This window comes from Schistocerca gregaria, chromosome 1, assembly GCF_023897955.1.
Source record: "Schistocerca gregaria isolate iqSchGreg1 chromosome 1, iqSchGreg1.2, whole genome shotgun sequence".
Classification (NCBI taxonomy): domain Eukaryota; kingdom Metazoa; phylum Arthropoda; class Insecta; order Orthoptera; family Acrididae; genus Schistocerca; species Schistocerca gregaria.
This window is the reverse complement of record NC_064920.1, coordinates 39,711,175-39,735,945: the sequence shown is the minus strand read 5'-3', so window position 1 is coordinate 39,735,945 and position 24,771 is coordinate 39,711,175.

Sequence of the window (24,771 nt, the reverse complement as noted above, 5' to 3'; positions counted from 1 at the left end):
TTTGAGACATTACTCCCATGGACGAAAGTGCGCATCATGACAGTTGTATTCAATCCCGATGCAATGTCTGTGTTTCATCAACACTCTGATAGTCCACAAATTACGGGGAGAATCCAGATATGCATCGGAAACTACTACTGGTGTTCCAGGGAACGATCAAAGCGTAGACTGTTAGAGACATTACTTCCATGGAGGAAAGTTCGCATGGTGACTGTTGTATTCAATACCGATGCAATTTCTGTGTTTAATCAACACTCTGTTACGCCACAGATTACAGAATGCCACCAGATGTGCATCGGAAACTACTACTGGTCCTCCAGGGAAAGATCAATGCGTAGACTCTTTGAGACATTACTCCCGTGGAGTAATGTGCGCATGGTGACTGTTGTATTCAATTCCGATTCAATTTCTGTGTTTCATCAACACTCTGATAGTCCACAGATCACAGAATGCCACCAGATGTGCATCGGAAACTACTACTGGTCTTCCGGGGAACGATCAAAGCATAGACTCTTTGAGACATTACTCCCGTGGAGGAAAGTGCGCATGGTGACTGTTGTATTCAATCCCGATGCAATTTCTGTGTTTCATCAACACTCTGATAGTCCACAGAATACAGAATGCTTTCAGATGTGCATTGGAAACTACTACTGGTCTTCCAGGGAACTATCAAATCGTAGACTGTTTGAGAATTACTCCCATGGAGGAAAGTTCGCATGTTGACTGTTGTATTCAATCCCGATGCAATTTCTGTGTTTCATCAACACTCTGATACTCCACAGATTACAGAATGCCTCCAGATGTGCATCGGAAACTGGTACTGGTCTTCCAGGGAACGATCAAACCGTAAACTCTTTGAGACATTACTCCCATGGAGGAAAGTGCGCATGGTGACTGTTGTATACAATCTTGATGCAATTTCTGTGTTTCACCAACACTCTGATAGTCCACACATTACAGAATGCCTGCAGATGTGCATAGGAAACTACTACTGGTCTTCCAGGGAACGATCAAAGCGTAGACTGTTTGACACATTACTCCCATGTAGGAAACTGCTCATGGAGACTGTTGTATTCAATCCCGATGCAATTTCTGTGTTTCATCAACATTCTGATAGTCCACAGATTACAGAAAGCATCCAGATGTGCATCGGAAACTACTACTTGTCTTCCAGGGAACGATCAAATAGTAGACTGTTTGAGACATTTCTCCCATGGAGGAAAGGGCGCATGGTGACTGTTGTATTCAATTCCGATGCAATTTCTGTGCTTCATCAACACTCTGATAGTCCACAGTTTACGGAAAGCCTCCAGGTGTGCAGCGGAAAGTACTACTGGTCTTCCAGGGAACGATCAAATCGTAGACTGTTAGAGACATTACTCCCATGGAGGAAAGTGCGCATGGTTACTGTTGTATTTAATCCCGAGGCAATTTCTGTGTTTCATCAACACTCTGATAGTCCACAGATTACAGAATGCCTCCAGATGTGCATCGGAAACTACTACTGGTCTTCCTGGGAACGATCAAAGCGTAGACTGATTGAGACATTATTCCCATGAAGGAAAGTGCGCATGCTGACTGTTGTATTCAGTCCTGAGGCAATTTCTGTGTTTCATCAACACTCTGATAGTCTAGGGATTACAGAATGCCACCAGACGTGCATCGGAAACTACTACTGGTCTTCCAGGAACGATCAAAGCGTAGACTGTTTGAGAAATTACTCCTGTGGAGGAAAGTGCGCATGGTGACTGTTGTGTTCAATCCCGATGCAATTTCTGTGTTTAATCAACACTCTGATAGGCCACAGATTACAGAATGCCTCCAGATGTTCATCGGAAACCACTGCTGGTCTTCCAAGGAACGATCAAAGCGTAGACTGTTTGAGACATTACTCCCATGGAGGAAAGTGCGCATGGTGACTGTTGTATTTAATCCCGAGGCAATATCTGTGTTTCATCAACACTCTCATAGTCCACAGATTACAGAGTGCCTCCAGATGTGCATCGGAAACTACTACTGGTTGTCCAGGGAACGATTAAAGCGTAAACTCTTTGAGACATTATTCCCATTGAGGGAAGTGCGCATGGTGACTGTTGTATTCAATCCCGATGCAATTTCTGTGTTTCATCAACACTCTGATAGTCCACAGATTACAGAAGGCTTTCAGATGTGCATCGGAAACTACTACTGGTCTCCCTGGGAATGATCAAAGCGTAGACTGTTTGAGACATTATTCCCATGAAGGAAAGTGCGCATTCTGCCTGTTGTATTCAGTCCTGAGGCAATTTCTGTGTTTCATCAACACTCTAATAGTCTAGAGATTACAGAATGCCACCAGACGTGCATCGGAAACTACTACTGGTCTTCCAGGAACGATCAAAGCGTAGACTGTTTGAGAAATTACTCCTGTGGAGGAAAGTGCGCATGGTGACTGTTGTGTTCAATCCCGATGCAATTTCTGTGTTTGATCAACACTCTGATACGCCACAGATTACGGAATGCCACCAGATGTGCATAGGAAACTACTACTGGTCTTCCAGGGAACGATCAAATAGTACACTGTTTGAGACATTACTCCCGTTGAGGAAAGTGCGCATGGTGACTGTTGTAATCAATCCCGAAGCAATTTCTGTGTTTCATCAACACTCTGATAGGCCACAGATTACAGAATGCCTCCAGATGTTCATCGGAAACCACTGCTGGTCTTCCAAGGAACGATCAAAGCGTAGACTGTTTGAGACATTACTCCCATGGAGGAAAGTGCGCATGGTGACTGTTGTATTCAATCCCGATGCAATTTCTGTGTTTCATCAACACTCTGATAGTCCACAGATTACAGAATGCCACCAGATGTGCATCGAAAACTACTACTGGTCTTCCAGGGAACGATTAAAGCGTAGACTGTTTAAGAATTACTACCATGGAGGAAAGTTCGCATGGTGACTGTTGTATTCAATCCCGATGCAATTTCTGTGTTTCATCAACGCTCTGATAGTCCACAGATTACAGAATGACACCAGATATGCATCGGAAACTACTACTGGTCTTCCAGGGAACGATCAAAGCGTAGACTGTTTGAGACATTACTCCCATGAAGGGAAGTGAGCATGGTGACTGTTGTATTCAATCCCGATGCAATTTCTGTGTTTCATCAACACTCTGATAGTCCACAGATTACAGAATGCCTCCAGATGTGCATCGGAAACCACTACTGGTCTTCCAGGGAACGATCAAATCTTAGACTGTTTGAGACATTACTCCAATGGACGAAAGTGCGCATCATGACAGTTGTATTCAATCCCGATGCAATGTCTGTGTTTCATCAACACTCTGATAGTCCACAAATTACGGGGAGCCTCCAGATATGCATCGGAAACTACTACTGGTGTTCCAGGGAACGATCAAAGCGTAGACTGTTAGAGACATTACTTCCATGGAGGAAAGTGCGCATGGTGACTGTTGTATTCAATCCCGATGCAATTTCTGTGTTTAATCAACACTCTGTTACGCCACAGATTACAGAATGCCACCAGATGTGCATCGGAAACTACTACTGGTCCTCCAGGGAACGATCAATGCGTAGACTCTTTGAGACATTACTCCCGTGGAGGAATGTGCGCATGGTGACTGTTGTATTCAATTCCGATTCAATTTCTGTGTTTCATCAACACTCTGATAGTCCACAGATTACAGAATGCCACCAGATGTGCATCGGAAACTACTACTGGTCTTCCGGGGAACGATCAAAGCGTAGACTCTTTGAGATATTACTCCCGTGGAGCAAAGTGCGCATGGTGACTGTTGTATTCAATCCCGATGCAATTTCTGTGTTTCATCAACACTCTGATAGTCCACAGACTACAGAATGCTTTCAGATGTGCATTGGAAACTACTACTGGTCTTCCAGGGAACTATCAAAGCCTAGACTATTTGAGAATTACTCCCATGGAGGAAAGTTCGCATGTTGACAGTTGTATTCAATCCCGATGCAATTCCTGTGTTTCATCAACACTCTGATACTCCACAGATTACAGAATGCCTCCAGATGTGCATCGGAAACTGGTACTGGTCTTCCAGGGAACGATCAAACCGTTAACACTTTGAGACATTACTCCCATGGAGGAAAGTGCGCATGGTGACTGTTGTATACAATCCCGATGCAATTTCTGTGTTTCACCAACACTCTGATAGTCCACACATTACAGAATGCCTCCAGATGTGCATCGGAAACTACTACTGGTCTTCCGGGGAACGATCAAAGCGTAGACTCTTTGAGACATTACTCCCGTGGAGCAAAGTGCGCATGGTGACTGTTGTATTCAATCCCGATGCAATTTCTGTGTTTCATCAACACTCTGATAGTCCACAGATTACAGAAAGCATCCGGATGTGCATCGGAAACTACTACTTGTCTTCCAGGGAACGATCAAATAGTAGACTGTTTGAGACATTTCTCCCATGGAGGAAAGGGCGCATGGTGACTGTTGTATTCAATTCCGATGCAATTTCTGTGCTTCATCAACACTCTGATAGTCCACAGTTTACGAAAAGCCTCCAGGTGTGCAGCGGAACGTACTACTGGTCTTCCAGGGAACGATCAAATCGTAGACTGTTAGAGACATTACTCCCATGGAGGAAAGTGCGCATGGTTACTGTTGTATTTAATCCCGAGGCAATTTCTGTGTTTCATCAACACTGTGATAGTCCACAGATTACAGAATGCCTCCAGATGTGCATCGGAAACTACTACTGGTCTTCCTGGGAACGATCAAAGCGTAGACTGATTGAGACATTATTCCCATGAAGGAAAGTGCGCATGCTGACTGTTGTATTCAGTCCTGAGGCAATTTCTGTATTTCATCAACACTCTGATAGTCTAGGGATTACAGAATGCCACCAGACGTGCATCGGAAACTACTACTGGTGTTCCAGGAACGATCAAAGCGTAGACTGTTTGAGAAATTACTCCTGTGGAGGAAAGTGCGCATGGTGACTGTTGTGTTCAATCCCGATGCAATTTCTGTGTTTAATCAACACTCTGATACGCCACAGATTACATAATGCCACCAGATGTGCATAGGAAACTACTACTGGTCTTCCAGGGAACGATCAATGCGTAGACTGTTTGAGACATTACTCCCGTGTAGGAAAGTGCGCATGGTGACTGTTGTATTCAATTCCGATTCAATTTCCGTGTTTCATCAACACTCTGACTGTCCACAGATTACAGAATGCCACCAGATGTGTATCGGAAACTAATACTGGTCTTCCAGGGACCGATCAAAGCGTAGACTGTTTGAGACAATTTTCCCATGGAGGAAAGTGCGGATGGTGACTGTTGTATTCAATCCCGATGCAATTTCTGTGTTTCATCAACACTCTGATAGTCCACCGATTACAGAATGCCTCCAGATGTGCATCGGAAACTACTACTGGTCTTCCAGGGAACGATCAAACCGTAAACTCTTTGAGACATTACTCCCATGGATGAAAGTGCGCATGGTGACTGTTGTATTCAATCCCGATGCAATTTCTGTGTTTCATCAACACTCTGATAGTCCACAGATTACAGAATGCCACCAGATGTGCATCGGAAACTACTACTGGTCTTCCAGGGAACGATCGAAGCCTAGACTGTTTGAGACATTTCTTTTACGTAGGAAAGTGCGCATGGTGACTTTTGTATTCAATCCCGATGCAATTTCTGTGTTTCACCAACACTCTGATAGTCCACAGACTACAGAATGCCTCCAGATGTGCATCGGAAACTACTACTGGTCTTATAGGGAACGATCAAAGCGTAGACTGTTAGAGACAATACACCCATGGAGGAAAGTGCGCTTGTTGACTGTTGTATTCAATCCCGATGCAATTTCTGTGTTTCATCAACACTCTGATAGTCCACAGATTACTGAATGCCTCCAGATGTGCATCGGAAACTACTACTGGTCTTCCAGGGAACGATCAAAGCGTAAACTCTTTGAGACATTACTCCCATGGAGGAAAGTGCGCATGGTGACTGTTGTATTCAATCCCGATGCATTTTCTGTGTTTCATCAACACTCTGATAGTCCACAGATTACAGAATGCCTCCAGATGTGCATCGGAAACTGGTACTGGTCTTCCAGGGAACGATCAAAGCGTAAACGCTTTGAAACATTACTCCCATGGAGGAAAGTGCGGATGGTGACTGTTGTATTCAATCCCGAGGCAATTTCTGTGTTTCATCAACACTCTGATAGTCCACAGATTACAGAATGCCACCAGATATTCATCGGAAACTACTACTGGTTTTCCAGGGAACGATCAAAGCGTAGACTGTTTGAGACATTTCTTTTATGGAGGAAAGTGCGCATGGTGACTGTTGTATACAATCCCGATGCAATTTCTGTGTTTCACCAACACTCTGATAGTCCACACATTACAGAATGCCTCCAGATGTGCATCGGAAACTACTACTGGTCTTCCAGGGAACGATCAAAGCGTAGACTGTTTGACACATTACTCCCATGTAAGAAACTGCTCATGGAGACTGTTGTATTCAATCCCGATGCAATTTCTGTGTTTCATCAACATTCTGATAGTCCACAGATTACAGAAAGCATCCAGATGTGCATCGGAAACAACTACTGGTCTTCCAGGGAACGATCAAATCGTAAACTCTTTGAGACGTTACTCCCATGGAGGAAAGTGCGCATGGTGACTTTTGTATTCAATCCCGATGCATTTTCTGTGTTTGATCAACACTCTGATAGTCCACAGATTACAGAATGCCTCCAGATGTGCTTCGGAAACTGGTACTGGTCTTCCAGGGAACGATCAAAGCGTAAACTCTTTGAGACATTACTCCCATGGAGGAAAGTGCGGATGGTTACTGTTGTATTCAATCCCGAGGCAATATCTGTGTTTCATCAACACTCTGATAGTCCACAGATTACAGAATACCACCAGATGTGCATCGGAAACTACTACTGGTCTTCCAGGGAACGATCAAAGCGTAGACTGTTTGAGACATATCTTTTATGGAGGAAAGTGCGCATGGTGACTGTTGTATACAATCCCGATGCAATTTCTGTGTTTCACCAACACTCTGATAGTCCACACATTACAGAATGCCTCCAGATGTGCATCGGTAACTACTACTGGTCTTCCACGGAACGATCAAAGCGTAAACTCTTTGAGACATTACTCCCATGGAGGAAAGTGCGCATGGTGACTGTTGTATTCAATCCCGATGCATTTTCTGTGTTTCATCATCACTCTGATAGTCCACAGATTACAGAAAGCATCCGGATGTGCATCGGAAACTACTACTTGTCTTCCAGGGAACGATCAAATAGTAGACTGTTTGAGACATTTCTCCCATGGAGGAAAGGGCGCATGGTGACTGTTGTATTCAATTCCGATGCAATTTCTGTGCTTCATCAACACTCTGATAGTCCACAGTTTACGGAAAGCCTCCAGGTGTGCAGCGGAAAGTACTACTGGTCTTCCAGGGAACGATCAAATCGTAGACTGTTAGAGACATTACTCCCATGGAGGAAAGTGCGCATGGTTACTGTTGTATTTAATCCCGAGGCAATTTCTGTGTTTCATCAACACTGTGATAGTCCACAGATTACAGAATGCCTCCAGATGTGCATCGGAAACTACTACTGGTCTTCCTGGGAACGATCAAAGCGTAGACTGATTGAGACATTATTCCCATGAAGGAAAGTGCGCATGCTGACTGTTGTATTCAGTCCTGAGGCAATTTCTGTATTTCATCAACACTCTGATAGTCTAGGGATTACAGAATGCCACCAGACGTGCATCGGAAACTACTACTGGTGTTCCAGGAACGATCAAAGCGTAGACTGTTTGAGAAATTACTCCTGTGGAGGAAAGTGCGCATGGTGACTGTTGTGTTCAATCCCGATGCAATTTCTGTGTTTAATCAACACTCTGATACGCCACAGATTACATAATGCCACCAGATGTGCATAGGAAACTACTACTGGTCTTCCAGGGAACGATCAATGCGTAGACTGTTTGAGACATTACTCCCGTGTAGGAAAGTGCGCATGGTGACTGTTGTATTCAATTCCGATTCAATTTCCGTGTTTCATCAACACTCTGACTGTCCACAGATTACAGAATGCCACCAGATGTGTATCGGAAACTAATACTGGTCTTCCAGGGACCGATCAAAGCGTAGACTGTTTGAGACAATTTTCCCATGGAGGAAAGTGCGGATGGTGACTGTTGTATTCAATCCCGATGCAATTTCTGTGTTTCATCAACACTCTGATAGTCCACCGATTACAGAATGCCTCCAGATGTGCATCGGAAACTACTACTGGTCTTCCAGGGAACGATCAAACCGTAAACTCTTTGAGACATTACTCCCATGGATGAAAGTGCGCATGGTGACTGTTGTATTCAATCCCGATGCAATTTCTGTGTTTCATCAACACTCTGATAGTCCACAGATTACAGAATGCCACCAGATGTGCATCGGAAACTACTACTGGTCTTCCAGGGAACGATCGAAGCCTAGACTGTTTGAGACATTTCTTTTACGTAGGAAAGTGCGCATGGTGACTTTTGTATTCAATCCCGATGCAATTTCTGTGTTTCACCAACACTCTGATAGTCCACAGACTACAGAATGCCTCCAGATGTGCATCGGAAACTACTACTGGTCTTATAGGGAACGATCAAAGCGTAGACTGTTAGAGACAATACACCCATGGAGGAAAGTGCGCTTGTTGACTGTTGTATTCAATCCCGATGCAATTTCTGTGTTTCATCAACACTCTGATAGTCCACAGATTACTGAATGCCTCCAGATGTGCATCGGAAACTACTACTGGTCTTCCAGGGAACGATCAAAGCGTAAACTCTTTGAGACATTACTCCCATGGAGGAAAGTGCGCATGGTGACTGTTGTATTCAATCCCGATGCATTTTCTGTGTTTCATCAACACTCTGATAGTCCACAGATTACAGAATGCCTCCAGATGTGCATCGGAAACTGGTACTGGTCTTCCAGGGAACGATCAAAGCGTAAACGCTTTGAAACATTACTCCCATGGAGGAAAGTGCGGATGGTGACTGTTGTATTCAATCCCGAGGCAATTTCTGTGTTTCATCAACACTCTGATAGTCCACAGATTACAGAATGCCACCAGATATTCATCGGAAACTACTACTGGTTTTCCAGGGAACGATCAAAGCGTAGACTGTTTGAGACATTTCTTTTATGGAGGAAAGTGCGCATGGTGACTGTTGTATACAATCCCGATGCAATTTCTGTGTTTCACCAACACTCTGATAGTCCACACATTACAGAATGCCTCCAGATGTGCATCGGAAACTACTACTGGTCTTCCAGGGAACGATCAAAGCGTAGACTGTTTGACACATTACTCCCATGTAAGAAACTGCTCATGGAGACTGTTGTATTCAATCCCGATGCAATTTCTGTGTTTCATCAACATTCTGATAGTCCACAGATTACAGAAAGCATCCAGATGTGCATCGGAAACAACTACTGGTCTTCCAGGGAACGATCAAATCGTAAACTCTTTGAGACGTTACTCCCATGGAGGAAAGTGCGCATGGTGACTTTTGTATTCAATCCCGATGCATTTTCTGTGTTTGATCAACACTCTGATAGTCCACAGATTACAGAATGCCTCCAGATGTGCTTCGGAAACTGGTACTGGTCTTCCAGGGAACGATCAAAGCGTAAACTCTTTGAGACATTACTCCCATGGAGGAAAGTGCGGATGGTTACTGTTGTATTCAATCCCGAGGCAATATCTGTGTTTCATCAACACTCTGATAGTCCACAGATTACAGAATACCACCAGATGTGCATCGGAAACTACTACTGGTCTTCCAGGGAACGATCAAAGCGTAGACTGTTTGAGACATATCTTTTATGGAGGAAAGTGCGCATGGTGACTGTTGTATACAATCCCGATGCAATTTCTGTGTTTCACCAACACTCTGATAGTCCACACATTACAGAATGCCTCCAGATGTGCATCGGTAACTACTACTGGTCTTCCACGGAACGATCAAAGCGTAAACTCTTTGAGACATTACTCCCATGGAGGAAAGTGCGCATGGTGACTGTTGTATTCAATCCCGATGCATTTTCTGTGTTTCATCATCACTCTGATAGTCCACAGATTACAGAATGCCTCCAGATGTGCATCGGAAACTGGTACTGGTCTACCAGGGAACGATCTAAGCGTAAACGCTTTGAGACATTACTCCCATGGAAGAGAGTGCGGATGGTGATTGTTGTATTCAATCCCGAGGCAATTTCTGTGTTTGAGCAACTCTCTGATTGTCCACAGATTACAGAATGCCACCAGATGTGCATCGGAAACTACTACTGGTCTTCCAGGGAACGATCAAAGCGTAGACTGTTTGAGACATTTCTTTTATGGAGGGAAGTGCGCATGGTGACTGTTGTATACTATCCCGATGCAATTTCTGTGTTTCACCAACACTCTGATAGTCCACACATTACAGAATGCCTCCAGATGTGCATCGGAAACTACTATTGGTCTTCCAGTGAACGATCATAGCGTAGACTGTTTGACACATTACTCAGATGTAGGTAACTGCTCATGGAGACTGTTGTATTCAATCCCGATGCAATTTCTGTGTTTCATCAACATTCTGATAGTCCACAGATTACTGAAAGCATCCAGATGTGCATCGGAAACTACTACTGGTCTTCCAGGGAACGATCAAAGCGTAAGCTGTTAGAGACATTACTCCCATGGAGGAATGTGCGCATGGTGACTTTTGTATTCATTGCCGATGCAATTTCTGTGTTTTATCTACACTCTGATAGTCCACAGATTACAGAATGCCTCCAGATGTGCATCGGAAACTACTACTGGTCTTCCAGGGAACGATCAAATCGTAAACTCTTTGAGACATTACTCCCATGGAGGAAAGTGCGCGTGGTGACTGTTGTATTCAATCCCGATGCATTTTCTGTGTTTCATCAACACTCTAATAGTCCACAGATTACAGAATGCCACCAGATGTGCATCGGAAACTACTACTGGTCTTCCAGGGAACGATCAAAGCGTAAACTCTTTGAGACATTACTCCCATGGGGGAAAGATCGCATGGTGACTGTTGTATTCAATCCCGATGCATTTTCTGTGTTTCATCAACACTCTGATAGTTTACAGATTACAGAATGCCTCCAGATGTGCATCGGAAACTGGTACTGGTCTTCCAGGGAACGATCAAAGCGTAATCGCTTTGAGACATTACTCCCATGGAGGAAAGTGCGGATGGTGACTCTTGTATTCAATCCCGAGGCAATTTCTGTGTTTCATCAACACTCTGTTAGTCCACAGATTACAGAATGCCACCAGATGTGAATCGGAAACTCCTACTGGTCTCCCAGGGAACGATCAAAGCGTAGACTGTTTGAGACATTTCTTTTATTTAGGAAAGTGCGGATGGTGACTGTTGTATACAATCCCGATGCAATTTCTGTGTTTCACCAACACTCTGATAGTCCACACATTACAGAATGCCTCCAGATGTGCATCGGAATCTACTACTGGTCTTCCAGGGAACGATCAAAGCGTAGTCTGTTTGACACATTACTCCCATTTAGGAAACTGCTCATGGAGACTGTTGTATTCAATCCCGATGCAATTTCTGTGTTTCATCAACATTCTGATAATCCACACATTACAGAAAGCATCCAGATGTGCATCGGAAATTACTACTGGTCTTCCAAGGAACGATCAAAGCGTAAGCGGTTAGAGACATTACTCCCATGGAGGAATGTGCGCATGGTGACTTTTGTATTCATTCCCGATGCAATTTCTGTGTTTTATCTACACTCTGATATTCCACAGATTACAGAATGCCTCCAGATGTTCATCGGAAACTACTGCTGGTCTTCCAGGGAACGATCAAGGCGTAGCCTGTTTGAGACATTACTCCCAAGAAGGAAAGTGCGCATGGTGACTGTTGTATTCAATCCCGATGCAATTTCTGTGTTTCATCAACATGCTGATAGTCCACAGATTACAGAATGCCTCCAGATGTGCATCGGTAACCACTATTGGTCTTCCAGGGAACGATCAAAGCGTAGACTGTTTGAGACATTACTCCCATGGAGGAAAGTGCACATGGTGGCTGTTGTATTCAATCCCGATGCATTTTCTGTGTTTCATCAACACTCCGATAGTCCACAGATTACAGAATGGCACCAGATGTGCATCGGAAACTACTACTGGTCTTCCAGGGAACGATCAAAGCGTAGACTGTTTCAGACCTTACTCCCATGGAGGAAAGTGCGGATGGTGACTGTTGTATTTAATCCCGATGCAATTTCTGTGTTTCATCAACACTCTGATACTGCACAGATTACAGAATGCTTTCTGATGTGTATCGGAAACTACTAGTGGTCTTCCTTGGAACGATCAAAGCGTAGACTGTTTGAGACATTATTCCCATGAAGGAAAGTGCGCATGGTGACTGTTGTATTCAATCCCGAGGCAATTTCTTTGTTTCATCAACACTCTGATGGTCCACAGATTACCGAATGCCACCAGATGTGCATCGGAAACTACTACTGGTCTTCCAGTTGACGATCGAAGCGTAGACTGTTTGAGCCATTTCATTTATGGAGGAAAGTGCGCATGTTGACTGTTGTATTCAATCCCGATGCAATTTCTGTGTTTCACCAACACTCTCATAGTCCACAGATTACAGAATGCCACCAGACGTGCATCGGAAACTACTACTGGTCTTCCAGGAACGATCAAAGCGTAGACTGTTTGAGACATTGCTCCCGTGGAGGAAAGTGCGCATGGTGACAGTTGTATTCAATCCCGATGCAATTTCTGTTTTTAATCAACACTCTGATACGCCACAGATTACAGAATGCCACCAGATGTGCATCGGAAACTACTACTGGTCTTCCAGGGGACGATCAATGCGTAGACTGTTTGAGACATTACTCCCGTGGAGGAAAGTGCGCATGGTGACTGTTGTATTCAATCCCGATACATTTTCTGTGTTTCATCAACACTCTGATAGTCCACAGATTAGAGAATGCCACCAGATGTGCATCGGAAACTACTACTGGTCTTCCAGGGAACGATCAAAGCGTAGACTGTTTCAGACCTTACTCCCATGGAGGAAAGTGCGGATGGTGACTGTTGTATTTAATCCCGATGCAATTTCTGTGTTTCATCAACACTCTGATAGTCCACAGATTACAGAATGCCACCACATGTGCATCGGAAACTACTACTGGTCTTCCAGGGAACGATCGAAGCTTAGACTGATTGAGACATTACTCCCATTTAGGAAACTGCTCATGGAGACTGTTGTATTCAATCCAGATGCAATTTCTGTGTTTCATCAACATTCTGATAGTCCACAGATTACAGAAAGCATCCAGATGTGCATCGGAAACTAGTACTGGTCTTTAAGGGAACGATGAAAGCGTAAGCTGTTAGATACATTACTCCCATGGAGGAATGTGCGCATGGTGACTTTTGTATTCATTCCCGATGCAATTTCTGTGTTTTATCTACACTCTGATAGTCCACAGATGACAGAATGCCTCCAAATGTTCATCGGAAACTACTACTGGTCTTCCAGGGAACGATCAAATCGTAAACTCTTTGAGACATTACTCCCATGGAGGAAAGTGCACATGGTGACTGTTGTATTCAATCCCGAGGCAATTTCTGTGTTTCATCAACACTCTGATAGTCCACAGATTAAAGAATACCACCAGATGTGCATCGGAAACTACTACTGGTCTTCCAGGGAACGATCAAAGCGTATAGTGTTTGAGACATTTCTTTTATGGAGGAAAGTGCGCATGGTGACTGTTGTATACAATCCCGACGCAATTTCTGTGTTTCACCAACACTCTGATAGTCCACACATTACAGAATGCCTCCAGATGTGCCTCGAAAACTACTACTGGTCTTCCAGGGAACGATCAAAGCGTAGACTGTTTGACACATTACTCCCATTTAGGAAACTGCTTATGGAGACTGTTGTATTCAATCCCGATGCAATTTCTGTGTTTCATCAACATTCTGATAGTCTACAGATTACAGAAAGCATCCAGATGTGCATCGGAAACTACTACTGGTCTTCCAGGGAACGATCAAAGCGTAAGCTGTTAGAGACATTACTCCCATGGAGGAATGTGCGCATGGTGACTTTTGTATACATTCCCGATGCAATTTCTGTGTTTTATCTACACTCTGATAGTCAACAGATTACAGAATGCCTCCAGATGTGCAACGGCAACTACTACTGGTCTTCCAGGGAACGATCAAAGAGTAGACTGTTTGAGACATTAGTCCCATGGAGGAAAGTGCGCATGGTGACTTGTGACTGTTGTATTCAATCCCGATACAATTAATGTGTTTCATCAACACTCTGATAGTCCACAGATTACAGAAAGCCTCCAGATGTGCATCGGAAACTACTACTGGTCTTCCAGGGAACGATCAAATCGTAAACTCTTTGAGACATTACTCCCATGGAGGAAAGTGCACATGGTGACTGTTGTATTTAATCCCGATGCAATTTCTATTTTTAATCAACACTCTGATACGCCACAGATTACAGAATGCCACCAGATGTGCATCGGAAACTACTACTGGTCTTCCAGGGGACGATCAATGCGTAGACTGTTTGAGACATTACTCCCGTGGAGGAAAGTGCGCATGGTGACTGTTGTATTCAATTCCGATTCAATTTCTGTGTTTCATCAACACTCTGATTGTCCACAGATTACAGAATGCCACCAGATGTGCATCGGAAACTACTACTGGTCTTCCAGTTACCGATCAAAGCGTAGACTGTTTGAGACATTACTCCCGTGGAGGAAAGTGCGCATGTTGACTGTTGTATTCAATCCCGATGCAATATCTGTGTTTCATCAACACTCTGATAGTCCAAAGATTACAGAATGCCTCCAGATGTTCATCGGAAACTACTGCTGGTCTTCCAGGGAACGATCAAAGCGTAGACTGTTTGAGACATTACTCCCAAGAAGGAAAGTGCGCATGGTGACTGTTGTATTCAATCGCGATGCAATTTCTGTATTTCATCAACACTCTCATAGTCCACAGATTACAGAATGCCTCCAGATGTACATCGGAAACCACTACTGGTCTTACAGGGAACGATCAAAGCGTAGACTCTTTGAGACATTACTCCCATGGAGGAAAGTGCGCATGGTGACTGTTGTATTCAATCCCGATGCAATTTCTGTGTTTCAACAACACTCTGATAGTCCACAAATTAAAGAAAGCCTCCAGATGTGCATCGGAAACTACTACTGGTCTTCCAGGGAACGATCAAAGCGTAGACTGTTAGAGACATTACTCCCATGGAGGAAAGTGCGCATGGTGACTGTTGTATTCAATCCCTATGCAATTTCTGTGTTTCATCAACACTCTGATAGTCTACAGATTACAGAATGCCACCAGATGTCCATCGGAAACCACTACTGGACTTTCAGGGAACGATCAAATCGTAGACTATTTGAGACATTACTCCCGTGGAGGGAAGTGCGCATGGTGACTGTTGTATTCAATCCCGATGCAATTTCTTAGTTTCATCAACACTCTCATACTCCACAGATTACAGAATGCCTCCAGATGTGCATCGGAAACTACTACTGGTCTTCCAGGGAACGATCAAATCGTAGACTGTTTGAGACATTACTCCCATGGAGGAAAGTGCGCATGGTGACTGGTTTATTCAATCCCGATGCAAATTCTATGTTTCATCAACACTCTGATAGTCTACAGATAACAGAAAGCCTCCAGATGTGCATCGGAAACTTCTACTGGTCTTCCGGGGAACGATCAAAGCGTAGACTGTTTGAGACATTACTCCCGTGGAGGAAAGTGCGCATGGTGAGTGTTGTATTCAATCCCGATGCAATTTCTGTGTTTCATCTACACTCTGATAGTCCACAGATTACAGAATGCCTCCAGATGTGCATCGGAAACCACTACTGGTCTTCCAGGGATCGATCAAAGCGTAGACTGTTTGAGACATTACTCCCATTCAGGAAAGTGCGCATGGTGACTGTTGTATTCAATCCCGATGCAATCTCTGTGTTTCGTCAACACTCTGAGAGTCCACAGATTACAGAATGCCACCAGATGTGCATCGGAAACTTCTACTGGTCTTCCAGGGAACGATCAAAGCGTAGACTGTTAGAGACATTACTCCGATGGAGGAAAGTGCGCATGGTGACTGTTGTAATCAATCCCGATGCAATTTCTGTGTTTCATCAACACTCTGATAGTCTACAGATTACAGAATGCCACCAGATGTCTATCGGAAACTACTACTGGTCTTCCAGGGACGATCAAAGCGTAGACTGTTTGAGACATTACTCCCGTGGAGGAAAGTGCGCATGGTGACTGTTGTATTCAATCCCGATGCAATTTCTTAGTTTCATCAACACTCTGATATTCCACAGATTACAGAAAGCCTCCAGATGTGCATCGGAAACTACTACTGGTCTTCCAGGCAACGATCAAATCGTAGACTGTTTGAGACATTACTTTTATGGAGGAATGTGCGCATGGTGACTGTTGTATACAATCCCGATGCAATTTCTGTGTTTCATCAACACTCTGATAGTCAACAGATTACAGAATGCCTCCAGATGTGCAACGGAAACTACTACTGGTCTTCCAGGGAACGATCAAAGAGTAGACTGTTTGAGACATTACTCCCATGGAGGAAAGTGCGCATGGTGACTTGTGACTGTTGTATTCAATACCGATACAATTTCTGTGTTTCATCAACACTCTGATAGTCCACAGATTACAGAAAGCCTCCAGATGTGCATCGGAAACTACTTCTGGTATTCCGGAGAACGATCAAAGCGTAGACTGTTTGAGACATTACTTTTATGGAGGAATGTGCGCATGGCGACTGTTGTATTCAATCCCGATGCAATTTCTGTGTTTCATCAACACTCTGATAGTCCACAGATTACAGAATGCCTCCAGATGTGCATCGGAAACTACTACTGGTCTTCCAGGAACGATCAAAGCGTAGACTGTTTGAGACATTACTACCGTGGAGGAAAGTGCGCATGGTGACTGTTGTATTCAATATCGATGCAATTTCTGGGTTTCATCAACACTCTAATCGTCCACAGTTTACAGAATGCCGCCTGATGTGCATCGGAAACTACTACTGGTCTTCCAGGGAACGATCAAAGCGTAGACTGTTTCAGAATTACTCCCATGGAGGAAAGTGCGCGTGGTGACTGTTGTATTCAATACCGATGCAATTTCTGTGTTTCATCAACACTCTGTTGTCCACAGATTACAGAATGCCACCAGATGTGCATCGGAAACTACTACTGGTCTTCCAGGGAACGATCAAAGCGTAGACTGTTTGAGACATTTCTTTTATGGAGGAAAGTGCGCATGGTGACTGTTGTATTCAATCCCGATGCAATTTCTGTGTATCACCAACACTCTGATAGTCCACAGATTACAGAATGCCTCCAGATGTGCATCGAAAACTACTACTGGTCTTCCAGGGAACGATCAAAGCGTAGACTCTTTGACACATTACTCCCATGTAGGAAACTGTTCATGGAGGCTGTTGTATTCAATCCCGATGCAATTTCTGTGTTTCATCAACATTCCGATAGTCCACAGATTACAGAATGCCACCAGATGTGCATCGGAAACTATTACTTTTCTTCCAGGGAACGATCAAATCGTAGACTGTTTGAGACATACCTCCCGTGGAGGAAAGTGCGCATGGTGACTGTTGTAATCAATCCCGATGCAATTTCTCTGTTTCATGAATAGTCTGATAATCCACAGATTACAGAATGGCACCAGATGTGCATCGGAAACTACTACTGGTCTTCCAGGGAATGATCAAAGCGTAGACTGTTGGAGACATTTCTCCTATGGAGGAAAGTGCGCATGGTGACTGATGTATTCAATCCCGATGCAATTTCTGTGTTTCATCAACACTCTGATAGTCCACAGATTACAGAATGCCTCCAGATGTGCATCGATAACTACTATTGGTCTTCCAGGTTATGATCAAAGCGTAGACCGTTAGAGACATTACTCCCGTGGAGGAAAGTGCGCATGGTGACTGTTGTATTCAATTCCGATTAAATTTCTGTGTTTCATCAACACTCTGATAGTCCACAGATTACAGAATGCCTCCAGATGTGCCTCGGTAACTACTAGTGGTCTTCCAGGGAACGATCAAAGCATAGACTGTTTGAGACATTACTCCCATGGAGGAAAGTGAGCATGGTGAATGTTGTATTCAATCCCGATGCAATTTCTGTGTTTCATCAACACTCAGATAGTCCACAAATTAGGGAAAGCCTCCAGATGTGCATCGGAACCTCTTACTGGTCTTCCTGGGAACGATCAAAGAGTAGACTGTTAGAGACATTACTCCCATGGAGGAAAGTGCGCATTGTGACTGTTGTATTCAATCCCGATGCAATTTCTGTGTTTCATCAACACTCTGATAGTCCACAGATTACAGAATGCCGCCAGATGTGCATCGGAAACTACTACTGGTCTTCCAGGGAACGATTAAAGCGTAATCTGTTTCAGGGTTACTCCCATGGAGGAAAGTGCGCATGGTGACTGTTGTATTCAATCCCGATGAAATTTCTGTGTTTCATCAACACTCTGATTGTCCACAGATTACAGAAAGCCTCCAGACGTGTATCGGAAACTACTACTGGTCTTCCAGGGAACGATCAAAGCGTAGACTGTTTGACACATTACTTTTATGGAGGAATGTGCGCATGGTGACTGTTGTATTCAATCCCGATGCAATTTCTGTGTTTCATAAACACTCTGATAGTCCACAGATTACAGAATGCCTCCAGATGTGCATCGGAAACTACTACTGGTCTTCCAGGGAACGATCAGATCGTAAACTCTTTGAGACATTACTCCCATGGAGGAAAGTGCGCATGGTGACTGTTGTATTCAATCCCGATGCAATTTCTGTGTTATATCAACACTCTGATAGTCCACAAATTAGGGAAAGCCTCTAGATGTGCATCGGAATTTACTACTGGTCTTCCAGGGAACGATCAAAGCGTAGACTGTTAGAGACATTACTCCCATGGTTGAAAGTGCGCATGGTGACTGTTGTATTCAATCCCGATGTATTTTCTGTGTTTCATCAACACTCTGATAGTCCACAGATTACAGAATGCCGCCAGATGTGCATCGGAAACTACTACTGGTCTTCCAGTTAACGATTAAAGCGTAGACTGTTTCAGGGTTACTCCCATGGAGGAAAGTGCGCATGGTGTCTGTTGTATTCAATCCCAATGAAATTTCTTAGTTTAATCAACACTCTGATACTCCACAGATTGCAGAATTTCACCAGATGTGCATCGGAAACTACTACTGGTCTTCCAGGGAACGATCAAAGCGTAGACTGTTTGAAACATTACTCCCATGGAGGAAAGTGCGCATGGTGACTGTTGTATTTTATCCCGATGAAATTTCTGTGTTTCATCAACACTCTGATACTCCACAGATTACAGAATGCCTCCAGATGTGCATCGGATGTTACTACTGGTCTTCCAGGGAACGATCAAAGCGTAAACTCTTTGAGACATTACTCCCATGGAGGAAAGTGCGCATGGTGACTGTTGTATTCAATCCCGATGCAATTTCTGTGTTTCACCAACACTCTGATAGTCCACAGATTACAGAATGCCGCCAGATGTGCATCGGAAACTACTACTGGTCTTCCAGGAAACGATCAAAGCGTAGACTGTTTGAGACATTGCTTTTATGGAGGAATGTGCCCATGGTGACTGTTGTATTCAATCCCGATGCAATTTCTGTGTTTCATCAACACTCTGATAGTCCTGAGATTACAGAATGCCTCCAGATGTGCATCGGAAGTTACTACTGGTGTTCCAGGGAACGATCAAATCGTAGACTGTTTGAGACATACCTCCCGTGGAGGAAAGTGCGCATGGTGACTGTTGTAATCAATCCCGATGCAATTTCTCTGTTTCATGAATAGTCTGATAATCCACAGATTACAGAATGGCACCAGATGTGCATCGGAAACTACTACTGGTCTTCCAGGGAATGATCAAAGCGTAGACTGTTGGAGACATTACTCCTATGAAGGAAAGTGCGAATGCTGACTGATGTATTCAATCATGATGCAATTTCTGTGTTTCATCAACACTCTGATAGTCCACAGATTACAGAATGCCTCCAGATGTGCATCGATAACTACTACTGGTCTTCCAGGTTATGATCAAAGCGTAGACTGTTAGAGACATTACTCCCATGGAGGAAAGTGCGCATTTTGACTGTTGTATTCAATCCCGATGCATTTTCTGTGTTTCATCAACACTCTGATAGTCCACAGATTACAGAATGCCGCCAGATGTGCATCGGAAACTACTACTGGTCTGCCAGGGAACGATTAAAGCGTAATCTGATCAGGGTTACTCCCATGGAGGAAAGTGCGCATGGTGACTGTTGTATTCAATCCCGATGAAATTTCTTAGTTTCATCAACTCTCTGATACTCCACAGATTGCAGAATTTCACCAGATGTGCATCCGAAACTACTACTGGTCTTCCAGGGAACGATCAAAGCGTAGACTGTTTGAAACATTACTCCCATGGAGGAAAGTGCGCATGGTGACTGTTGTATTCAATCCCGATGAAATTTCTGTGTTTCATCAACACTCTGATTGTCCACAGATTACAGAAAGCCTCCAGACGTGTATCGGAAACTACTACTGGTCTTCCAGGGAACGATCAAAGCGTAGACTGTTTGAGACATTACTTTTATGGAGGAATGTGCGCATGGTGACTGTTGTATTCAATCCCGATGCAATTTCTGTGTTTCATAAACACTCTGATAGTCCACAGATTACAGAATGCCTCCAGATGTGCATCGGAAACTACTACTGGTCTTCCAGGGAACGATCAGAGCGTAAACTCTTTGAGACATTACTCCCATGGAGGAAAGTGCGCATGGTGACTGTTGTATTCAATCCCGATGCAATTTCTGTGTTTTATCAACACTCTGATAGTCCACAAATTAGGGAACGCCTCTAGATGTGCATCGGAATCTACTACTGGTCTTCCAGGAAACGATCAAAGCGTAGACTGTTAGAGACATTACTCCCATGGTTGAAAGTGCGCATGGTGACTGTTGTATTCAATTCCGATTAAATTTCTGTGTTCCATCAACACTCTGATAGTCCACAGATTACAGAATGCCGCCAGATGTGCATCGGAAACTACTACTGGTCTTCCAGGAAACGATCAAAGCGTAGACTGTTAGAGACATTACTCCCATGGTTGAAAGTGCGCATGGTGACTGTTGTATTCAATTCCGATTAAATTTCTGTGTTCCATCAACACTCTGATAGTCCACAGATTACAGAATGCCACCAGACGTGCATCGGAAACTACTACTGGTCTTCCAGGAACGATCAAAGCGTAGACTGTTTGAGACATTGCTCCCGTGGAGGAAAGTGCGCATGGTGACAGTTGTATTCAATCCCGATGCAATTTCTGTTTTTAATCAACACTCTGATACGCCACAGATTACAGAATGCCACCAGATGTGCATCGGAAACTACTACTGGTCTTCCAGGGGACGATCAATGCGTAGACTGTTTGAGACATTACTCCCGTGGAGGAAAGTGCGCATGGTGACTGTTGTATTCAATCCCGATACATTTTCTGTGTTTCATCAACACTCTGATAGTCCACAGATTAGAGAATGCCACCAGATGTGCATCGGAAACTACTACTGGTCTTCCAGGGAACGATCAAAGCGTAGACTGTTTCAGACCTTACTCCCATGGAGGAAAGTGCGGATGGTGACTGTTGTATTTAATCCCGATGCAATTTCTGTGTTTCATCAACACTCTGATAGTCCACAGATTACAGAATGCCACCACATGTGCATCGGAAACTACTACTGGTCTTCCAGGGAACGATCGAAGCTTAGACTGATTGAGACATTACTCCCATTTAGGAAACTGCTCATGGAGACTGTTGTATTCAATCCAGATGCAATTTCTGTGTTTCATCAACATTCTGATAGTCCACAGATTACAGAAAGCATCCAGATGTGCATCGGAAACTAGTACTGGTCTTTAAGGGAACGATGAAAGCGTAAGCTGTTAGATACATTACTCCCATGGAGGAATGTGCGCATGGTGACTTTTGTATTCATTCCCGATGCAATTTCTGTGTTTTATCTACACTCTGATAGTCCACAGATGACAGAATGCCTCCAAATGTTCATCGGAAACTACTACTGGTCTTCCAGGGAACGATCAAATCGTAAACTCTTTGAGACATTACTCCCATGGAGGAAAGTGCACATGGTGACTGTTGTATTCAATCCCGAGGCAATTTCTGTGTTTCATCAACACTCTGATAGTCCACAGATTAAAGAATACCACCAGATGTGCATCGGAAACTACTACTGGTCTTCCAGGGAACGATCAAAGCGTATAGTGTTTGAGACATTTCTTTTATGGAGGAAAGTGCGCATGGTGACTGTTGTATACAATCCCGACGCAATTTCTGTGTTTCACCAACACTCTGATAGTCCACACATTACAGAATGCCTCCAGATGTGCCTCGGAAACTACTACTGGTCTTCCAGGGAACGATCAAAGCGTAGACTGTTTGACACATTACTCCCATTTAGGAAACTGCTTATGGAGACTGTTGTATTCAATCCCGATGCAATTTCTGTGTTTCATCAACATTCTGATAGTCTACAGATTACAGAAAGCATCCAGATGTGCATCGGAAACTACTACTGGTCTTCCAGGGAACGATCAAAGCGTAAGCTGTTAGAGACATTACTCCCATGGAGGAATGTGCGCATGGTGACTTTTGTATACATTCCCGATGCAATTTCTGTGTTTTATCTACACTCTGATAGTCAACAGATTACAGAATGCCTCCAGATGTGCAACGGCAACTACTACTGGTCTTCCAGGGAACGATCAAAGAGTAGACTGTTTGAGACATTAGTCCCATGGAGGAAAGTGCGCATGGTGACTTGTGACTGTTGTATTCAATCCCGATACAATTAATGTGTTTCATCAACACTCTGATAGTCCACAGATTACAGAAAGCCTCCAGATGTGCATCGGAAACTACTACTGGTCTTCCAGGGAACGATCAAATCGTAAACTCTTTGAGACATTACTCCCATGGAGGAAAGTGCACATGGTGACTGTTGTATTTAATCCCGATGCAATTTCTATTTTTAATCAACACTCTGATACGCCACAGATTACAGAATGCCACCAGATGTGCATCGGAAACTACTACTGGTCTTCCAGGGGACGATCAATGCGTAGACTGTTTGAGACATTACTCCCGTGGAGGAAAGTGCGCATGGTGACTGTTGTATTCAATTCCGATTCAATTTCTGTGTTTCATCAACACTCTGATTGTCCACAGATTACAGAATGCCACCAGATGTGCATCGGAAACTACTACTGGTCTTCCAGTTACCGATCAAAGCGTAGACTGTTTGAGACATTACTCCCGTGGAGGAAAGTGCGCATGTTGACTGTTGTATTCAATCCCGATGCAATATCTGTGTTTCATCAACACTCTGATAGTCCAAAGATTACAGAATGCCTCCAGATGTTCATCGGAAACTACTGCTGGTCTTCCAGGGAACGATCAAAGCGTAGACTGTTTGAGACATTACTCCCAAGAAGGAAAGTGCGCATGGTGACTGTTGTATTCAATCGCGATGCAATTTCTGTATTTCATCAACACTCTCATAGTCCACAGATTACAGAATGCCTCCAGATGTACATCGGAAACCACTACTGGTCTTACAGGGAACGATCAAAGCGTAGACTCTTTGAGACATTACTCCCATGGAGGAAAGTGCGCATGGTGACTGTTGTATTCAATCCCGATGCAATTTCTGTGTTTCAACAACACTCTGATAGTCCACAAATTAAAGAAAGCCTCCAGATGTGCATCGGAAACTACTACTGGTCTTCCAGGGAACGATCAAAGCGTAGACTGTTAGAGACATTACTCCCATGGAGGAAAGTGCGCATGGTGACTGTTGTATTCAATCCCTATGCAATTTCTGTGTTTCATCAACACTCTGATAGTCTACAGATTACAGAATGCCACCAGATGTCCATCGGAAACCACTACTGGACTTTCAGGGAACGATCAAATCGTAGACTATTTGAGACATTACTCCCGTGGAGGGAAGTGCGCATGGTGACTGTTGTATTCAATCCCGATGCAATTTCTTAGTTTCATCAACACTCTCATACTCCACAGATTACAGAATGCCTCCAGATGTGCATCGGAAACTACTACTGGTCTTCCAGGGAACGATCAAATCGTAGACTGTTTGAGACATTACTCCCATGGAGGAAAGTGCGCATGGTGACTGGTTTATTCAATCCCGATGCAAATTCTATGTTTCATCAACACTCTGATAGTCTACAGATAACAGAAAGCCTCCAGATGTGCATCGGAAACTTCTACTGGTCTTCCGGGGAACGATCAAAGCGTAGACTGTTTGAGACATTACTCCCGTGGAGGAAAGTGCGCATGGTGAGTGTTGTATTCAATCCCGATGCAATTTCTGTGTTTCATCTACACTCTGATAGTCCACAGATTACAGAATGCCTCCAGATGTGCATCGGAAACCACTACTGGTC